At 41.4% G+C, this 19,904-nt stretch overlaps 2 long non-coding RNA genes across 2 annotated transcripts; one reads left to right on the top strand and one right to left on the bottom strand.

Moving 5' to 3' along the window:
- The first annotated feature begins 6 nt into the window (after nt 1-6).
- LOC146523839 (uncharacterized) lies at nt 7-13,709 on the top strand. Its single transcript, XR_014877640.1, has 4 exons — nt 7-703; nt 1,017-9,927; nt 10,443-13,414; nt 13,605-13,709. It is a non-coding gene; the product is annotated as an uncharacterized LOC146523839 (long non-coding RNA).
- Nucleotides 10,442-18,762, bottom strand: LOC146523838 (uncharacterized). The gene is made up of 2 exons (XR_014877641.1): nt 17,429-18,762; nt 10,442-17,096 (listed from the first exon to the last, which is right to left on the bottom strand). It is a non-coding gene; the product is annotated as an uncharacterized LOC146523838 (long non-coding RNA).
- Between the last annotated feature and the right edge of the window lie 1,142 nt (nt 18,763-19,904).

The following is a 19,904-nucleotide window of genomic DNA, read 5'->3' as shown; positions in this document are numbered from 1 at the left end:
ACGGCTACTCAATCAAATTCACGCTCTGCGACTCATTCGCCAATAGTTGAACGTGACTGCAACGGCCCCTTACGTACAGCCAATCCGGAAGCGTCTCCTCGCTGCCTGGGTTCACGGAGCGTGCCGATAACGTCACAGTGTCAGTTGACGGTACGATGGTTTTGTGAACAGGCGACTGCCGTTTTTGTTGTTAGCTCGCAGTGTACCGTTGCTTACCCCCGCCTGGGGGCGACAAAGGCTTTTGTTGTCGAACCTGGGAGCGAATGAGTCATCCAATCATGCGGATTTTAATTTATTTTAAGCGACTTAATGTGATAAAAGGAGGCCGTGGGACCGAGATGTGGGCTTAACTCTTTACAGATCAGAAGAAGCTGGATGCAGCCTGCTTTAGGACTGTTAAACAAACTAATCCAAACTCAAGATCCAGTGAGGGGCTTTTTCTGCAGCCATAAACCTCATCTCACCGATACAAGTGCAAGTATTTATCATTTTCTGTTCTGTGTCGGTAAAAATTTTAACAAATATGCGCAAAAGAGAGAGGAAGACACCATAAAATGAGCTGACAGCTGGACATTAACTTGTTTTTTTTAAATTCCTGCACTTCCAGTTTTTGCCATTCGTATTGTGTCCCTTTGTATTTCCCTCACGATTTCCCATCATCACCCCCTCCTCTCCACTGCACCCCTTCAGTGTTCTGTTTTTTGTGCTACCTCAATATTTTTAGTGCCCATCCCCCCCATGATACGCAAGTACAGGGTCAGAAGGAGCTTCACTGTGTCTTTGTTGGGCTATAGAAAGCAGACGATGGGTCGTAACAGAGGAAGTGTGGCGTTGTGTGAGGGTGGTGCAAGGACACCTGTGAGTACAGAGACAATGATCAGGTGTGCAGGTGGAGAGGTGAACATGAAAGGAGCAAAGGTAGTAAAGGTGGATGAGCTTAAATACCTGCGGTCAACCATCCAAAGAGGTGAAGAATGGAGTGCAGGCAGGATGGAGTGGGTGGAGGAGAATGTCAGGGGTGATTTGTGACGGAAGTAAACAGCAATAATGAAAGAGAACGTTTAAAGATGGAGGTGATGCTGTGATGGATGGTTTAGAGACTGTGGTACTGACACAAAAACAGCAAAACAGATGGTTTATCAATGTAGTAAAGGAGGACATGCAGAAGGTTGGTGTGGTAGAGGAGGGCGTTGCTGCGTGGAGTCTCACTGTGGTTTACTGAGATGTTTCAGACATTTGCAGGATCAGATTGCTGCCTCGCGGCGTTTATCCGCCAGCTCTGAGCTTCGTTTGGATCTGGACGCTCGTTTGATGAGTCGTTCACCTGGAGATTTATGTGCATAAAACTCTGATTATTTTATTATTGATTACTGTGTAGTGCGGCACATGTGAACATGAAGGGCGGGACAGGCTGTGAAGCTGCACACTCATTGGCTCATACAACTCATGGCATACCACAATAATCCTCAATATTTTATTGAGTATGACCCCAAATGAGTGGCCGTAAGACCATAAACCCAGCAGAGGTCAGAGAGTTGTTGTCCCGTACACTTCCATAGGACCAGAAGGCTTTTTGTGACCACAGCTGTCATCGTCTGGTTGTCGTCTGGTGGCCCAAACAATTCAAAAGCTTTTTGAAATGACACACCGCCCATCCAGGTTATCTGCAAGAACCAGACAATACTGTCGTTGTTCGGTGCAAAGCAGCACTTACCAACTCGGTTTCCTCTGAAGGAGGGAAACGACCGAGTACAACATTTAACATCTCTGTATAGATTTCACGATTCATTTAACTCATAGCTTTAAACTTTAATCTCAGGTGTGAGCACATATAATGTAGGATACATGCAAATATAACGATACTAGATTTGTTTTCATCATCAGAACATTTGGATATATGTGCAAAATAATATCAATAACATATGATGCTCTGCCAATTGGTACCAAAACAGCCATCCAAAAAGCTTTTCCTTGGAGCAAGATTTCTTTTTCAAAGACTGTGTACAGTCACAACATCATTATTTTTCACTGTGTTCATTTAACATATATAAAAAAGTTTTTTTTTATGACTTTTTAATAAAAACACATTTACCTTTAGCTGTAATTATATAACAAATTAAAAGGAACCAATAAGAAAAAGCTAACAAGTTCTGTAGAATTCTTCTTATTCCAGCTTTTTACTTGCTGTTCTGCTTTCATTTAAAGAAGCCCAGGTTACACAGAAATTAGTGTTTACCACTAGATGGCAGTAGAGACTTTGATAAATGGACTGGTTCCTTTTCTAAGACATTTCGTTCTACCCAGCAGGATGCCCTACAGAGCAACTTGGGTTAGTTTCCAGGGGTATTTGGCATACATACTGGAGTAGCCAGGGATCGAACCACCCACCTGTTTGACTGACACAACAACAGTCAGGGCAATCATTTCTTCACTTAAAGCAGGGGTGGGGAACTCCAGGCCTCAAGGGCCAGTGTCCTGCAGGTTTTAGAGATCACCCTGGGTTAACACACCTGAATCAATGCTTAGTTCATTACCAGGTCTCTGGAGAACTTAAAGTCATGTTGAGGAGGTCATTTAGCCAAACAAATTTAATATTTTACCTCATGCTAAGTTTACCACCAGAATCAGACTCTCATATCAGATATACAACTTCTACATTTGTTTGCAGTGTTGGTGTGTTGGGCTGAAGCAGGGTCAAGTGATAACAGTAAGGCTTTAGTAACTGGCTCATTGTGACAGCAGAAGCTTCACTTTAGGAGAAACATAAAGTAGATTTCTTTTACAGAGGCAGACGGTGGTTATTAACAAAGAATGCTTGCATTTTAGACACTGCATTAGAGGCATTTATTAGGAAGATGAGAGGTTTTTGGCACCTGACAGCTGTTAACAGAAAATCTGTGAACCCGGCCTGTACCTTTATACTTATTTAAATACTCACGAGTATTTTACTTTAATTACTTCACTTAACTGCTTTTTTTACTAATGTTATATTACAAGTGAAATATAATTTTCACACGTAGCTACAATAAATGGTCATAATCATAATCTTTGTATGTGTCCCTCCAACAGACGGCAGCAGTGATGGTTTTAGTTTGAAAAGCTGCTTCTGTCCCGTCAGCTCAAGATAACTTGTTATGACATCATCATTTACAATGCTACAGTAAAAATAAAGAGGGACTATTGTAGTGTTATCTTCAAAAATCTTCGCTGCCATGAAAGGGAAGTGTAAAATCTGTATTTCCAGTTTGGATAGCAGTGCGCTGTGATTTGATTGTGCTATGTGACACGATTGATCTTCCAGGTAAAAGTAGCTCACTGTAACTTCAGAAGCAGCTCAAAGCATGAAGAGAATATATTTTAACTGAGAAAAGGATTTAAAGCACAAACAGTTTTCTTCAGAAAGAATAAATGATTCCAGTTTGGACACAATAACAGAGAGAATGCGCAGGGTGAATATTATTAATACTTTGTATTATTATATTACTCTATTGAGTCACAGCACAAAGTACTGCTGTGCAATGATTTGCTTTAACTCTGTAACACTCAAAGCTGTCCAGTTCAAACTGACTGTTATCTTCCAGTTTGCACTCAGTATAAAAACTTGAGCAGGGTTCAAGTCGTCAATGAGTATCATCAGGCCAGACCTGAGAAACAGAATCACTGATGCTCACAGAGCAGGAGTGAATATACAAAGTCATCACAGCGGCTCCAAGTGTGAAGAACTGGAGTGAGAAGCATTGTCGAGAAATTCAAAGAGAGCTGCACAGCACATAAGAAGCCTGGCAGAAGAATTAAAGAGTCTGAAAGAAAACTAGTGAGGGTCTAAAACACCCAGAACAACTGCAGTGGCACGCGTGGATGACTCAGCCTAGTTATCATGCAAAAAGGCCTCACCACTGACTGTTAGCGTCGGGAGCATATTAAAAAATGAAAGGGGGGTAATATATCTGTTATCATCTGTATGTGTTCAGGGAGTTTCTACCTTTTTAACCACAAGATGGCGCTACAGTGTTAATGTTTGTCTTGGAGAGCCTCTCATGTCTGATATAAAGAGGTCACAATATAAACAACAGCCAGTCAATCCACAAATCAGAATCGATTATTTAAATCATTTTAGTTCATGTACATGACGTCCAGTCTGACGGACGTCGGACTATCAGAGGAAAGTCCAAAAACACGCCTTCCTTTTCTGTAACTCTACCCTTGGTGGCCAGAGTGTGGCCTTTGTGTGGCCTGGTTTTTTGCCCCGGATCGCATGTTTAACATCACAGACCTCAGTGTCACTGAAAACCGAAATCATGCACTTATTTGAATATTTCTATAATCCTGCTCACACCTGTCAGGTTTCTGCTCTCTCTCTCTTTGTTTGTGTGCGTGTGTGTGTGTGAGACAAAGCTGTGATTTCCACCTGAGTGACAGAGCAAGCTAGAGCCACGGGGATGATGCTTTCCCACCTGTGGCGCTGCTTTCAGAACAGAAGGGTGCGCGTTAGACTGCAGGATCAGCTCTCTTTGTTAACAAAGGAAAATCACCAAATTAGGCCTTCAGGTCCTGCACACTAAGCTAAGGTTCCTCTGCCTGCCTGGCATATTTTAATCCCAAAGCCTTTTGTTAATCTGAATAAATACATATATTATTTGACAGATGAGAGCAGTACAGCCACAGAGGAGGTGGTTAGACTGCTTTCTGCTCTGGAACAAAACCATTCACGATTTTTGTCCTTGAAGAGAGGAGAAGAGCTCCTTCTTCCCCTCTCTGACAGTTTTTATGGGTTTGGTGAGCATCGCTGTCTCTGTGAAACTGAGCAGCGTAAAAACATCTCTCACAGCGCGTTTCAGACGATCTTCAGTTAAAGGACTTTGTGTTCCTCACCGCCTCCTCACCACTCCGCTCGGTTTAGTTCTTTTCAGAACTCTGACAGAGTACGCAGGATTCAGAAAGATGAAGGTCAAACAGCAACAAGGCTGGTTTTTTTTTTGTTCCTACATACTAACGGCTTTCAGCTGTCACGTGTTGGCTCAGGTTCAGGGTGAAAACTCCCAAAAAGTGCCAGAATATGCCCAGAACCGATCGATCACGATATATAAACCGCGTACAGCCACAGAAGTCTTACAGTGTTACATTGACTGAGTTTTACTACAGCAGCTGTTTGCATCTATTTGATTTATTTATACAGGTAGTCCTGTTAAGACTCAATGTCTTATTTACAACAGAGACTTGTTTCACACAATCAGACTAAGATTACAGTTAATAGGTAAAGACCCTCCAACACTGGAGAGAAGTCTTCAACAATGTGACAGTCAATCAATCAGCCAAGTCAGCCAATCAATGTGAGCAGGATTGGCTATAGTGAGGAGGAAGAACTCAGTTTTTAAAAATGTATATGTTTAACTGTGTTTTTCACAAATAGAACAGTTTGCAGGAATGGGAATAGTTGCTCATACATGTACTCAGAGAATCAACGTGGATAAAAACAAAATAGGAAACCAACCGAAGCGTCTTGGATGTTACTCACTATGATAATCGTGTCATTCCAGGTCAGCTTTCAATCCTTTACGAGTGTAAAAGATCAGCTGTGTGGAGCACAGAATGCGGAACCAAATGAGTTCTGGAAAACAGAACTTCAAAAAAACTTCACAAAAGGAAAAAATCCAAAACTACAGAAGGCCAGGAGCAAGAAATGCAAGTACTATCTTCAGGGAAACACAGAACAAACGAACACATAACCACATATCCAATATACACTCACAGGACCTATTCAATTCAGATTGATTTATACAGCGCCAAATGACAACAACAGTCGCCTCAAGGTGCTATATATTGTAAGGTAGACCCTACAATACTACATACAGAGAAAAACCCAACAATCATATGACCCCCTATGAGCAAGCACTTTGGCAACAGTGGGAAGGAAAAACTCCCTTTTAACAGAAACTTTGGGCAGAACCAGGCTCGGGGAGGGGCAGCCATCTGCCGCAGCAGTGAGCTGAAGGTGAGTCAGACCTCCATGAATACGCCTCCCCACCACCAAACCGGTCACGGTGAATGATGTTACAGGCAGCATGATGTTCTCCATGGCTTCTCCACGCCCTGTATGGGGGTTTCTCATTGTGGCCCTCTCTGTGTTAATCCTGGCTCTGCACTGGTGGGGCGAGAAGAGTGGAAGTATGTTTAACCAGAGTGTCCTGTGTCCCGTGGGAGTGCTTTGGGTGGGTGGGTTAGTGGACGTGTTGTTACTAGCTGTTCTGTTCACATTACCAATGATAAATCTGCCCGCTGTCAAAGAAAACTGCAGATTGCATCAGTTCCATGAATGTGAAGCATTTACAGACTCGATGTGATTTACAGTTCAGGTCACAGTGTTTTATTTTGTCCTCCCTCAGCACTCATGTCTCTGGAAAACGGCAGAATGTGACAGCCGCTCTCCCGCCCACCTCATACCAGCAGAGTGCTCTTATGCTCTTATTCAGAGACAAAGGCCATCTTTGTTTCTTTGAGCACTGCATAATTTACGCACACAAAGCAAAATTAGTATGGATCGGATCTGGCCGACACAGTGTGCTTGCACATGGCCCATATACCGCAAAGAATGACAGCCCTGTGGTGGCCCAGCTCTGGTTTGCCAGACGTGGCCCACACATGGGCCAGCACAAGGCCAGTTGCAGACACACTGGTGGTTCTGTGCTGGCCCAGAACAGTTTCAGCTCTGGCCCCAGATGTCATCCTAATGTGTATTTTAATCAAGCCATGTAATAACAACATGTGCATAATAGTGCAAAAGTAACATGATGAAACTCTGTTCAGACAGTGAATGGACTGATTCCTTTAATAGCGCTTTTCTACTCTCTCAGAGTACTCAAAGTGCTCTATACAACATGCCACATTCACCCAATCACACACTTTCTCTAATCTGAGTGCTTCCTAACTACATTCATACACATTCACACTCTTGCAGACTGGAGGAGCCAGGGATCGAACCACTAACCTTCCAATCAGTAGGTGACCTGCTCTGCTGCCTGAGATACAGCCACCCACTGGCAAAGATGAGTAAACCGTCACTAGGTTTTGGATAAAGTGTACACTCACAAACCTATCAAACCTGCATTTGAAACATTGGCTACCATAGCAGTATAGTATTGCAACATGGCATTTGGGTCTTCTAACTAAAATAGGAAAATAGGAACATAAATAGTATCATCATTGCCAGACCTGGCCCACATCTGGTTGACATACAATCTGCCATGACACCAGTCAGTCAGAAGTGCCAGCTTGATGCCAGATCTGGGTCAGACCTGTTTTCTATGAGCCTGGGCCACATGACCCAATCCACAATTGAGCCAGATATGGCATGGCATCACATAAACAGTGCCATCTATGCCAGGCCTGGCCCATATGTGGATGACATACGTCTTATCATGCCAGAAGTCAACCAGCAGTGCCGGCTTGATACCAGATCTGGGCCAGATCTGCTTGCTATTGGGGCAGACACAGTCACACAGACACACTCACTCACTCACACAGTCACACAGATATACTCACACTATCAGCTGTCTGTGGCTTTCCAGCGATTGCAACACTCAGCATCAAGTTCAACGGTGCACACATGTGGGTCACTTTCATCTTGTTAAGGTACGGTACACCTCATCGTGTGTGTGTGTGTGTGTGTGTTTGTGAAAAGGAGAAGCTAGTGTGACTTAAACAGACAGCGGCATGCTGCATGTTTTTACTATGATCATTAATTTGACAGTTGAGCCCAATTAAAGAACAAACTACTAAGGAAGGATGTTCCACATTATCAAGCAGACAAGTAGCGGTTTTTGATACGGGTTGCCCGGGGCGGCATGTTGGTGGGGGGTGGCATCACAGGCATTGGCAAAAAAAAAATATACTCGTACTCATGCTGGCCCGACATCATGCCAGCGCATATTGGGAATGGCATGGGCACCGATCGGTTTTCTAATGCCCATTTGCTGGGAGTAAGGGTGCTCTCCGTTTGCAAGGAGGGCGCCAATTTTCTTAAATATTATTTTCTTAAATAAATATCAAGAAAATTTACAAGAATAATCCAGAGTAGAAAAGAGCATGTGTAAAAAGGGTGTAACTATTGCAGTGTTCACTGTGTGTTAGATGGAGGAGTTGTTCAGGGAGATGGCCACAGGCAGGAATAATTTCCTGTGTCGGTCAGTGGTGATTTTTGGTAATCTCAGTCTCTCACTGAATGTGCTTCTGTGACTAGCCAGCATGTAATGGAGTGGGTGGGAGGTATTATCCAACATTGTCTTTATCTTGGACAACAGCTACCTCTCAGACACCACCCTAATGGAGTCCAGCTCTATCCCCACAACACTGCTGGCCTTGTGGATCAGTTAATTTAGTCTGTTGGCATCTGTGACCTTCAACCTGCTGCCACAGCATGCAACAGCATAGAGGATAGCACTGACCAAAACAGAAATACAACAAGATAACATCAATTAGTAGGGATAGTGAAAATGTCTGTTTACGTGTGTTAGGGGGGGCGCCAGAGGGAGTGTTCACCCAGGGCGCCAAACAGGCTAGGACCCTCACTGAAGCAGACCACCATTTTCAAGCAATATGGGAAAGAAAAAGGATCTCTCTGCTGTTGAAAAGCGTGAAATAGTTAAATGCCTTGGACATGTAATGAAAACCTTAGATCAGGGGTCGGCAACCCTGGGCACGAAGGGTTAACTGATGATACGATGATACTGGATTGGCCATCAGGCATACCAGGCATTTGCCCTGTGGGCCGGAAAGGGGAGGCAGGAGGAGGAGAGACCGCAGCGAGTGTCAGGCCGCTGGTCCGACTGTCAGGTGAACTGAACTTCAGGTAAGAAGTTATGACCTGCAGTCTATCTGGGTCAGATATAAACCAAGTTTAGGTGTAGTTTATTTTTGTTGTGCTGACTTTTTCGTACTGCATAATGACGGAGTTTATATACAGCTGGGTGGGTGCTATGATGTTACTGATAGTGAACTTTATTTTATTCATAAGGTTAGTAGAGTTGCCAACTGTCCTGTAAAAAAACGGAATCGTCCTGCATTCAGAGAAAAATATTATGCGTTTCGCATTGAGGTGTAAAGCAGGGGTCGGAAACCCTAGGCACACAGTTGGCACGTGAAGGGTTAACTGATGGCACGGCCATAGCTGGACTGGCCATCGGGCATACCAGGCATTTGCTCGGTAGTGTAACGGTTATAAATTATAAAAATATACACAATGCTTACAAAATTACTTGGTTCTCACTGTACATTTTCTATATCAGGTGAAAGTAGTTTAATTATTTGGGGTCACAATTCATACAAAAGAAGAAGAAGAAAAAGTGAGGATTGAGACCAGAACAGGATCCCAGAAACATTCAGAAAAGTCAGAGTCCCTTCTTTCTTCACAGGCTGAACTCTGGACAGGACAGATGAAAACAATCAATGACTGTAGAAAACATGGACGACGCGACAGCTCCCCATAAATGAAGTCAAAACGTCTCTATCGCCCCGTGGTGTCTGGCTGCAGTATAGGTCATAAGCCCCGCCTCCTCCATGTTAGCGGATGGGACTGGGGTCAGACTAAAATAAATTAATTCTGCTTAGATATTTTTTTTCCAAACATTCTTTCTTTTGTTATCAATAGTTCTCATCATGCTGATTGATGTCCAAGGGGTCTCCTTTCCCATAAGTTTGATTCTAATTCCTACCGCGGTGATGTTAAATTGGGGTGAAACGTCATCATAACAGCTTTGACTGACAGCTGCAGTCACGGAGAAGCTTGCGTATCTCTGTTCGGGAATAGCAGATAGAGCGTAGGCTCTGAGAGGAGGGCCAGCGTTTACGCTACGAAAACACGACAGCCTGAGGTGTTCTTCAGTAAACTGGACTACCCGACAGAAGGACCCGAGGCCCCGCTGCACTTTTTCGGTAAGTTAAACGTGTTTGTCAGCTAATCCGTAACTACCGTCCTTAGTTAGGTCCTGAGACCTAGCTAGCTAAAATGAGCACTCGGCTGTCAGGGTTCGTTTAGCTAATCTGTGCAGGTGAATGAATTTACTAAAGAAATTTACTAAAGAAATCAAGGGACGCCCCGGGCTACTCAGTCACTAATTACTGTTACTGTACTTTTATTACAAGTATTATACTGTAAAAGAAACAGGCAATATAACAATATAACAATGTAAAATATGTGCAAACAACAACATATTTTCAGTCTCTTGCCACATCTGTAAAGACAGCAACGTTTTTTTAAAGCTTGTACTTCAGTAACTCCTCATTAATCAGGAACTATGGATTAAGGTACTGTAGTGTACTGTAATACTGAAAAAAATGAAGAACTTCAGATCCTGAGTGCATGAGGACAGAAGAATCAGCTTTATTTCAATTTTGAGGGATAAAATTTATATCTGAGTTTGATGGTTCTGTTCTCTTTGTGATTACAGGAGCTGCCCTCAGATTCAGACCTCAGCCCCATCGAGTGACAGCAGACAGATCATCCAACATGTTCACATGTTAACTGCAAAATGAACTGATAAAAACAGTACAAAGGTTAAAGTACCACATGTGCTGTAGTGAAAGCTGCAGCTTTATTGATAACGTTAAAGACGAAAAAACAAAAAGATTAATCACTCATGTAACTGTGTCACTATATATCAGCATTAACAGGACCTCAGTTTGGTGTTTCACAAAGCTAGTTTCTCTGCAGGGTGAATGTAGCTGTTGATAGAATATGGGCTCTATTATTAAATGAAAAGAACAAATTAGACTACACTACTGAAATGTTCTGCTGATGTTTTTAAAGTTTCCATGTTACCAGGCTGTAGAGGGCTCTGAAGATTTAAACAGTTTTAGATCACAGTCTTAAATGTTAAAATCTCAAAGGACAGCATTATATTTTTGATATTAACAGTAACTCGGGGCTTCTGTGGAGTGTGCAGCTGATCTCATTGCTGTCTAAAAATGGATTAAAAAACAAACAAACATAAGAAGTGCTGAATCCTTCAATAACACAGACTATTAGGGTATTAGGTGTGTAGCATCGCTAACTAGCTAGCAACAAGCCTCCAACACAGTGCGTATGCTAGCGGCTAATCTAGCAAACGAATTAACAACAGAGTGATTTTAGAACAATGGCTGGATCCCAATTCAGGGTCTGCAGCATTAAAGGCCGCATTTTAAGGCTGATTACGTCACAGCGACGCGACGAAGGCTGTCCCAATTCAAAGGCTGCTTGAAATGTGGCCCTCAAATGCGTCCTTCATTTCCCTGAATTTTAAGGCTGTGGCGGTGTAGACTTCGTGGCCCAACATATCCCAGAATGCATAGCACGGCGCCGAAAAAAGAGGCGGAAGAGGGGTGCCCAAGAGTAAACTTTTAAAAGTAAGTACTGAATATTATGTCACTTATTTATGCGCAAATGTTTAATAACGAAGAACATTAAAACATTCCTGTTGGCCACATGTTGGCAAAGTTATGTGACATTAGTGATGTTTGTACTAACTTGGTTTTAAAGTAGGGATGCACCGATACCGATACTGGTATCGGGTATCGGGGCCGATACTGTAAAATGTGTGTGTACTCATACTCGTAAAAGTTAACCGATACCACGAACCGATACTAACTTATTTCATTAATCAGAGGGTGGCTTGTCATTTTTGTTGTAGTTTTTTAGATTGGCCACTAGGGGGACATCCCGCGCTAAACAGGCACAGGGTTAGACGAGTGAGACTGGCAGCTCCAGATAAAAAAAGAGAAACTGGAGGCTGCTGTAGCTAGGCTAAACAAAATGTCAGCAGTGTGGAACAGCCAACTTTAACTCAGGTTTTGGAAAAGCGATGAAAAATGTCATGAGAAAATCCACGGGCAGTTAAAATAACAGAGGCTCTGACTCATTTTATCGCTCTGGATGACCAGCCAATGCCAGTCGTGGAAAACATAGGATTCTTCTCAGCATACTCGAGCTGCGATGTGAAATTCCCAGCCGCCCACACATCAGGGAGATAATGGTGCCAAAACTTTCTAAAGAGGTAAAGACAAGCAGTGTGTGCGATGTCAGTCCTTGGTTTAACGGCACAGTGGACTGATGATCCACGGGCAGATGGGGAGTTCGTTCGTCAAAGCCAAATAATTTCGTTATTTTGTTTGTTTGTTTACAATATGGACACTCTGCAACAATTTAAAAGTTTATTTTATTCTCAAACCTAATTTGTATTTATTTTATTCCAAACAGAAGTGTTTATTTATTATTCCGAAAGCTCGAGACAGTGCCAATAGTTCAGTGATATTTTGTTAAATTACAATGTGGAGACTCTGCAATAATTTAACAGAAGTGCTTATTTTTCACTTGAAATTTTTTTGTGGTCATTTTTATTAAGATATTATTTATTATCGGCAGAGAATAAAATAAAACCTGTCTTCCAATTCATTGCATTTGTGTGTGTGTGTGTGGTAGAAGTATCGGTTTTTGTACTCTGTATCGGCAAGTACTCATATCCAAGTATCGGTATTGTATCGGTTTGAAAAAAATTGGTATCTTTGCATCCCTATTTTAAAGCCTTTACTTTAAAATATACGCCGTTCAATAGTCAACCTTAATCTTACAGAGAATTTGATGATTTTATGAATATTTAAAGTAAGCATGGAGACAAATTTAGTAATGCCAACATATTAAAAGAACAATATTTGTCTCTTATATATAACACAGTTATATATACAATATATTCTCACGCAGAGAAGAACGGCTGCTGCTGCCATCATCATCCGTCATCATTTCTGCTACACTGGCAGGGCTCCGGGTCCAATAACAGGCACCACACCCGCAGTAGATGTGCACGGTGTGAGGTCTTGCAGCAAGCTATCAAATACAGCACATTTTTTGGCCTTTAAAAAAAAAAAAACGCTATCCGTCGCCAGGTGTTTCATCGGATTTGAGGTGTTACTTCCTTTGCACAGTATCAGCTTAAAGCACTTGTTGCAGGCTGCTGAGTTTGCATATTTTGCTGTGAAGTACAGCCAGACTTTTGACCGCTTCGCCTTGGGCATTTTTAATCTGTAGCTCTGCTCTAAAAGAACGTACGTACCTGGGCCCACCTACTATCCTCGGAAACGTAAAATGATTGGCTAGAATTCAAAGTGTATGACATCTCAGGAAAAAAAAAAGCACCGAAATAATGCACCGAAATGTGCACTGCTTTTCGGTCTGGTTACTACGGAGCCCCTCTGATGACATGGTACAGGCATAACGTGCCCACGAAATACTATTTCAAGGCCACGAAATAGGTATGATGTGCGCACGAAATGCTAATTTGTGGCCACGAAACACTTGATGATATATATATATATCATCCCAGGGCACATTCACTGGAACCTGCATCAGCCATAGTACGGAGTCCTTGCTGTTGGTGATGTCCTTAAGGTGAGTGTATTATATTTTATATTTATTTTATATTGTTGTCCCGCATTTCGGCAGTTATTTATTCAGACCTATCTTTGTTACTATGTTCTAAATGGTATCTGCTGACTTTTCAAATGTTGTATCCTCATGTTGTTACTAAACATTGTTTTGTTGTGCTAATATGTAGCCGTAAACTCATTTTCAACTGTAGGATGTGCGGCTACCCCGCAGCACACTTTCAAAGTAGAGCAAGGCTGAAGGCTACTAATAAACGAGGTATGTTCAACATAAAACCTTAGTTCTCTGGGTCACGAAGTTGTCTCTCTTTTACCCTGGCCACATCACCATACTAGCTGGTGCAACTAACCTGGTCTGGACAATAATAACAGTTTTAGATGGAAAGCATCTTAAAATTGCCTCTTTTTTTCCGCTGAACATCTCCTTTGAAAGTAGCATCATGTGAGTCACACTTGTTAAGGTAATACATGCTAAATGAGCCGTAGCTTTCAATGCATGACCAGATGAAGCCTTGCAGTTACAGTAGCTCACTGCAATATATCTAATGTTGTGATCAATTAGACAAGAAGACCAAGTAGGCTAAAGTGTAGAATCATAGTTGTGTCACCAATGCTCCAAATGTTTCTTGAGCCTATAATTTTGTTATTGTGGAATAGATTAAAGCAATCCCATGTTTGATAAAGAACGACTTCTTTTCTTAAAAATCACAGCACGTGTATGACATTATCGAATGAGTAGTTAAATAACTTTCAGCGGTGTCATTAGACATGTTCATGTTTAAAGATGTATAGAATGTAACAGAGAGGACAATGTTTTGTACAAATGAGAATGGTTTACTGGTGTCTTTCAAAATACACCATACTCAAGAACAGGTTGTATTTTGCATATAATAACAGGATAAAATAACAGTTATTTCTAAAATGTTATACAAACCTCTTTACAATGTAACCAATCTCTGTAATTGACAACTTTTCTTCTAAACCCATTAGGAACATAAAGGTTCACATTCTTGTTTCTATTAAGATTTCTGCAAACATCTGAAATACTTTAATATAGAACATGCTTAATCAGTTGGAATATGGTATTTGTAATGGTGTTGTACTTATGTTTGTATATACAGTAGACAGCACTCAGCAATCTTCCAGTTTGTAGAACTGTTACTGTATGCTATATTGGAAATATTTGTTACTCTTCCTGTAGTAAAAACGTATTAGAATGTTAAAATTAGTAATTTATTTTAGCACTAGCCAAAAACACAGTAACAATGTGTGCAGCAGTAACAGATGCACTTCTATGTTTAGTGTACGGATTCCTACCAGGTGAAGCACTGAAAATGTTATTTAAATATGTATATGTATTTTCAACTGGTGTTGTTTTGTGGTCTCATTCCCCAAGCAATTTGTTGCCTTATTTTGTCCCCAACACTCACTGCTGCTTCTGCAAAGTCAGAGTGCTAAGTGCTGTCTACTACAGGTAACTCCACTTCAAAAAACCTGAACATTCCCTTTAGTTTACTATTTTAATTGGGGGGAGAAACTAAGAAAGCACTTACTGACCAGATGAAAAAAAAGGCTGCACATGAAAAAGGCACAACAGGCTACACTGTTAAGAGAACTTAACCACCCAGTCTATTGAACATTCACATTCATTCCTTCATGTTACTGTTAACTACACCCGTGTTTCTATGAACTGTTAGGGTGGAAAACCTAAAACGTGTAGGGCAGAGTGCCTTGAGGACCAAGGTTGGGTAACACTGACCTACACCACATCCATCAACCACATAGAGCTTGCGAGAATGCTGTTAAATTCACTGCGAAAGTCTGGATAGCTGTGATAACCAAGGGGCAGCTTTAGTACACATCCACATGTGTGGGATTGTGGTCTGCGGAGGAAATCTGTAGTTTTTATGAACTCAATTAGTATGGCTTTATCCAACAGATTGGATCCTGTACAGAACCGCAGGAAAAGCTGAAGATAATTGAAATCAATTTCTCCAATGTACATTTTCAGGTAACGAGAAACTGTTGACTGGGCAGCTGTCATCTCCTCTGGAAAGATTAGAAGCTCCTTCACTGTTTTTACGGTTGTTTTTTTTCTGCAATGAAATGATGCAGTCCTTCTGGTGGGAGTAAACCAGCTACAGAACCCACAACGGGACGCCAGCACTTGATTACAAACATTGGGGCCTGAATAAGTACTTTGTGTCCTATCTGTGCCAAAACAGGGAGCAGTGTGTCCTTGGTAGGAACCTGCTTGCACTCATGTGCATCAAGTACTTCCAGCAATTCATCTGTATCCACTGAATTGAAGTCATCCAAAGCCTGCAGGAGAACAGATCGCTCTTCTTGTGAGACGTACAAAAGAAAGGAATCTTTTAAACTACTGGTTGTCAAGCCGTACAATATCTCCTCCAGAAAGGGTATTGCAAGCTTCACTGGGAAGTAACCAGCTTGTTTCCACCCTACAACAAACACTCTAGCTATAGCCTGCCATTCTTCACACTGAAAGTCATGCCGGATGAATGGGACTTTCACCTCAACTCCCAATGTGCAGCTGTCATAGAAATCCATCCAAAATTCTGTCAGGCAGTCCCGCAAAACACCACTTCCTTCCCCCTGTTCAAGCTCTCCATTTGGTAACAACATTTTGATATTGACCTCAGATGAAATAATGTTTGAGTCCTTAAAGGCACTGATCAAATCAGTAAGACAATGACCTCTTCTAACAGTCAGTATTATGGGACAAGATCGTGGTTCAGGGGGTGCTTGGTCAGGAATATTGGCCTCTCCTGTCAGCCCCGGTGAGAGAGACAATGTGTGATGAGGTGGATCAGACTCTTTTTCTGTAAACAGTGTTTCAGGGTTTAGTTCAACCACACTAATATCCACCCTGTTATCCCCACTAATAATAACAACTGCATCAGAATCTTCACTTTCACCTACATTTGGCAGACCATCCCATGGTAATGTGTCATTCAGTTCCAAATATCCACTTATGGAAGCTTCATCATTAATTACAAAGTGGTTTGATGGTTCTGAATTTATGTTTTCCACCAACAGATCATCAGTGGCCTGATTAGGTTCATTGTCAGTGAGATCTACCACAGAGGGCTGGGTTATTGCATGATTGGCCTCTACATCTTGGGGCTGCTGTTGTGTTTTCTTTCTGGTACACAGATAAAGTCGCAGAATTTTGACCTTACTTTGCTTATACAACTCATCAACTGTACTGGAAGCATCCACATGCATCTGTGAGCTCTCAATATGAGTTGAATAGTGTGAAAGACTTTTTTTTTTTTTTTTTTGAGATGCCATTGGGGAAAAACAGATTTTCAGCCATAAGTTTGATATTTGACTACAGATAAATGCCTTGTTCCACCACCACTTACAGACTTCACCTGTTTGAACCCACCCTTCTCCTCATCAAAATCCATCCAGCCAACCTCAATTCGTCTCACTGTTCATTTTGCATTTGTATTTTCTGCCCACTGAGACAATTTCTTTTTAGGAGGCATTCCCTCAACTCTTTGTCGTAGCCTTGAGAGTATAGATTCTTTTCTGGATGGTGACATCCGTGACAGTGTTGCTTGTCTGCAGAAGGCCACAGTGGAGACTCTATCGCCAACTTTGGGGATGTACTTTGCCAGGTCACTGTCTGTCATTAAGGGAATGACAGTTTCATCAATCTGAAAAATATAAATAACAAACAAATATTAAAAAAACAATGAATACATACAACTGCATATTTTAGAGTTGTTTTTTTGCTATCTACTTTTGATAACAGATACTTTTGGTAATGTGGTACACATTTGTCCAACATAAGATGAACAAGAATTACTTTTTAAATTACTATTTAAACATATCATGTCATTAATTAATGTCATTGATTAAACAAAAATATGAAATTCAATAATTTTTTTTTTGAATGTGCATAGTAAATTGTGGATTGTGGCTCTCCGTTCAAAAACAAACACACAGACACACACGCACACACACAGCAACAGCTGCAGTGGCTTACATTCTCATCTTCAAGTTTCTTGATCACATCTTCTTCAACTTTGCACTCTGTTAAAAATTCTCGCAGCCGAGTATCCATAGCTGACCTCTAAACCACATGAAAATGAAATTAGTATTTTTACACTCAGTTATAAATTTTATGTAGCAGATTTTTACATGATAGCCTACCTATAAAATCACTTTATCTATGGCAAATCAGAATTTGATAATGATTGTTTTATTACTTAGATATTATCTATGGTAATGAGGAATGGAGCAATTGTCTACTTGGAGTTTAAGTAGTTCCGTATGAGCAATGACAACCTGCATCAATACAAAATCATTCCGATCACTGTATGCTTTATTAGTTCCCTTGGCAACGTGATACCAGTCTATGTGGTTGTTATCCAAGGTGCTCTTGTTTTTGTTAGAAATGAACACATTTTTGCAATTAAAAACTATTATGAACAACTTTTGATGCTTTAACAGTGTGATAAGTTTAACTCAATCCCAAAAGGATTTATTTTTTTCTAACCTGTATCATATTTAAGTTTAATACTCCACGCTTTGTAGCTACCAAGAGCAAGCAACACTTCATGATGAGTTAATTTACTGACATGGATAAAATGAAAATTATGTTATACAGTCTTTTCTGATAATTTTGGTACAACGACAAGATAACTACACACTGGAGAAAAATAATTACTTAATAATAAGTACATTAAGCTGTAGGAATACGTACTAAAGTACAAAATGTACTACATTTGTATGTTTGTGTCCATTTAAGTAGCCTCAAATAACTGTGAACGAACTGCATCCCTGAGATGAAAATATAAATCAAGGGCCTGGGACATGGTAGATGGGAATTCCAAGCTTGATTCCTCCATTATTATTGTGCACAAATCAAACACTTGCACATCACATGGGACTGAACTAACAAAAGTGCAGCTATTTTTACACAAGGTCAAATCTTCTGTCAGTGGAACGAGACAGTCTTCAGCACCCCAAAGGTGAGGGGCAATGTACATGACATCAGGTATCCCACAGGGCATTGAGGGCCCTTATACGGTGAGCATTCCAAACACTCCGGATATCATTCAATACCTCCTGATGAAGAAACAAGAATTAGGTCAGAGCTGTAATACAAGGGACGTTGTTAGCTTTCCACATTCCGACACTTCAAAAGCTTCAGGAGCTTTCTGCTCAGCACAGCATCAGCACCACGGAAATACACGGATTCATCCGTAGACTCGAGACACAAGGCATTTTTGGGACTTTCAGGTGTATGGACCAATGTTTTATTTTCTGATCAAACCAGAAATCTTTGAGCAGCTAGATTTGTCTCGCATTAACTGGCTGAGACAGTGGTTCCCAAACTTTTTTTGCTGGGCCCCCCTTATTTTACAAGAAAAATGTTCGCGCCCCCCCACCCTTCTCGCGCGTGCACGCGCTCACGCACGCACGCGCACCGCACACGCACAAACACATCCTCCAACCACACACACCCATATTTTGCTCCTTTGCGGTTTATTTCACACCTCAAACATTTAGTAAACAATTAAGCAAATACAAGTAATCTGCAATAAATTACAGGTAGTAATAAAATAAACTCTTTTACGTTACGTCCGCACCGACACGGGTATTTTTGAAAACGCAGCTGTTTCGTTCACGTAAACGGCGTTTCGAATCACCGAAAACTGCGATTTTTTTAAAGCTTTTTTGCATTTACGTGTGGACAAGGAATACAGAGTTGGTCATGCAACGTAAAAGGTATGTGCCTTTTTCACGTAACGCTGTGCGCACGTTACTTTTTTACATGAGATGAATTGCAGAATGGCAGATAGAGACAAAATACTGTTAATCTTCAGGTTTTACACGCTTACATATACACGCAATTACTGTCCCTCCATTTAGAAAGGCAGAGGCGTCACGATGTGATTATTTTACGTGTATTTTTTTTTCATGTGTAATAATATTCAACATTGCTATCAATACATTTTTCAAAAAATGCCTCTCTGTGCAAAATGGGTTTAAAAACATAAACAACTGTGGGATACTGTTTGTCCGTGATTTAAACAGCCCAGCGCTGCTCCCGATGAAGGGAAAACCAATCCTGCAGGGAGACCTACCTCAGCACTTGTGCAGGTGAAGCCAAAGGGAAGATTTGCTTCACCATATTTTCTAGTCTTTGGCTTAGAATGAAGTTGGTTTGGAAACATATTCAGCGATGCTTCATCTCCTGCTTTGCGTTTCTGTGGGCGGCCCGTGCTAGCAGTGTCCAAGCGTTTTGTGTCCCCCCCCCCCCTTTTCATTCCGCGCCCCCCCTGCAATGGCTCTGCGCCCCCCCTAGGGGGCGGGCCCCACACTTTGGGAAGGTCTGGGCTGAGATAATGCCAGTTAATGCAACATCGAAGCAGCTGGAATCCACAGCTGTGCGTGTTCATGGAGCTGCATTTTCACCTGCTGGACATCACTACCTGACAAGTTTAACTGTCTTC

Source organism: Neolamprologus multifasciatus, chromosome 2, assembly GCF_963576455.1.
Source record: "Neolamprologus multifasciatus chromosome 2, fNeoMul1.2, whole genome shotgun sequence".
NCBI lineage: Eukaryota > Metazoa > Chordata > Actinopteri > Cichliformes > Cichlidae > Neolamprologus > Neolamprologus multifasciatus.
The sequence above is the reverse complement of the archived record's forward strand: the minus strand, read 5'-3'. Positions and strand labels throughout refer to the sequence as shown.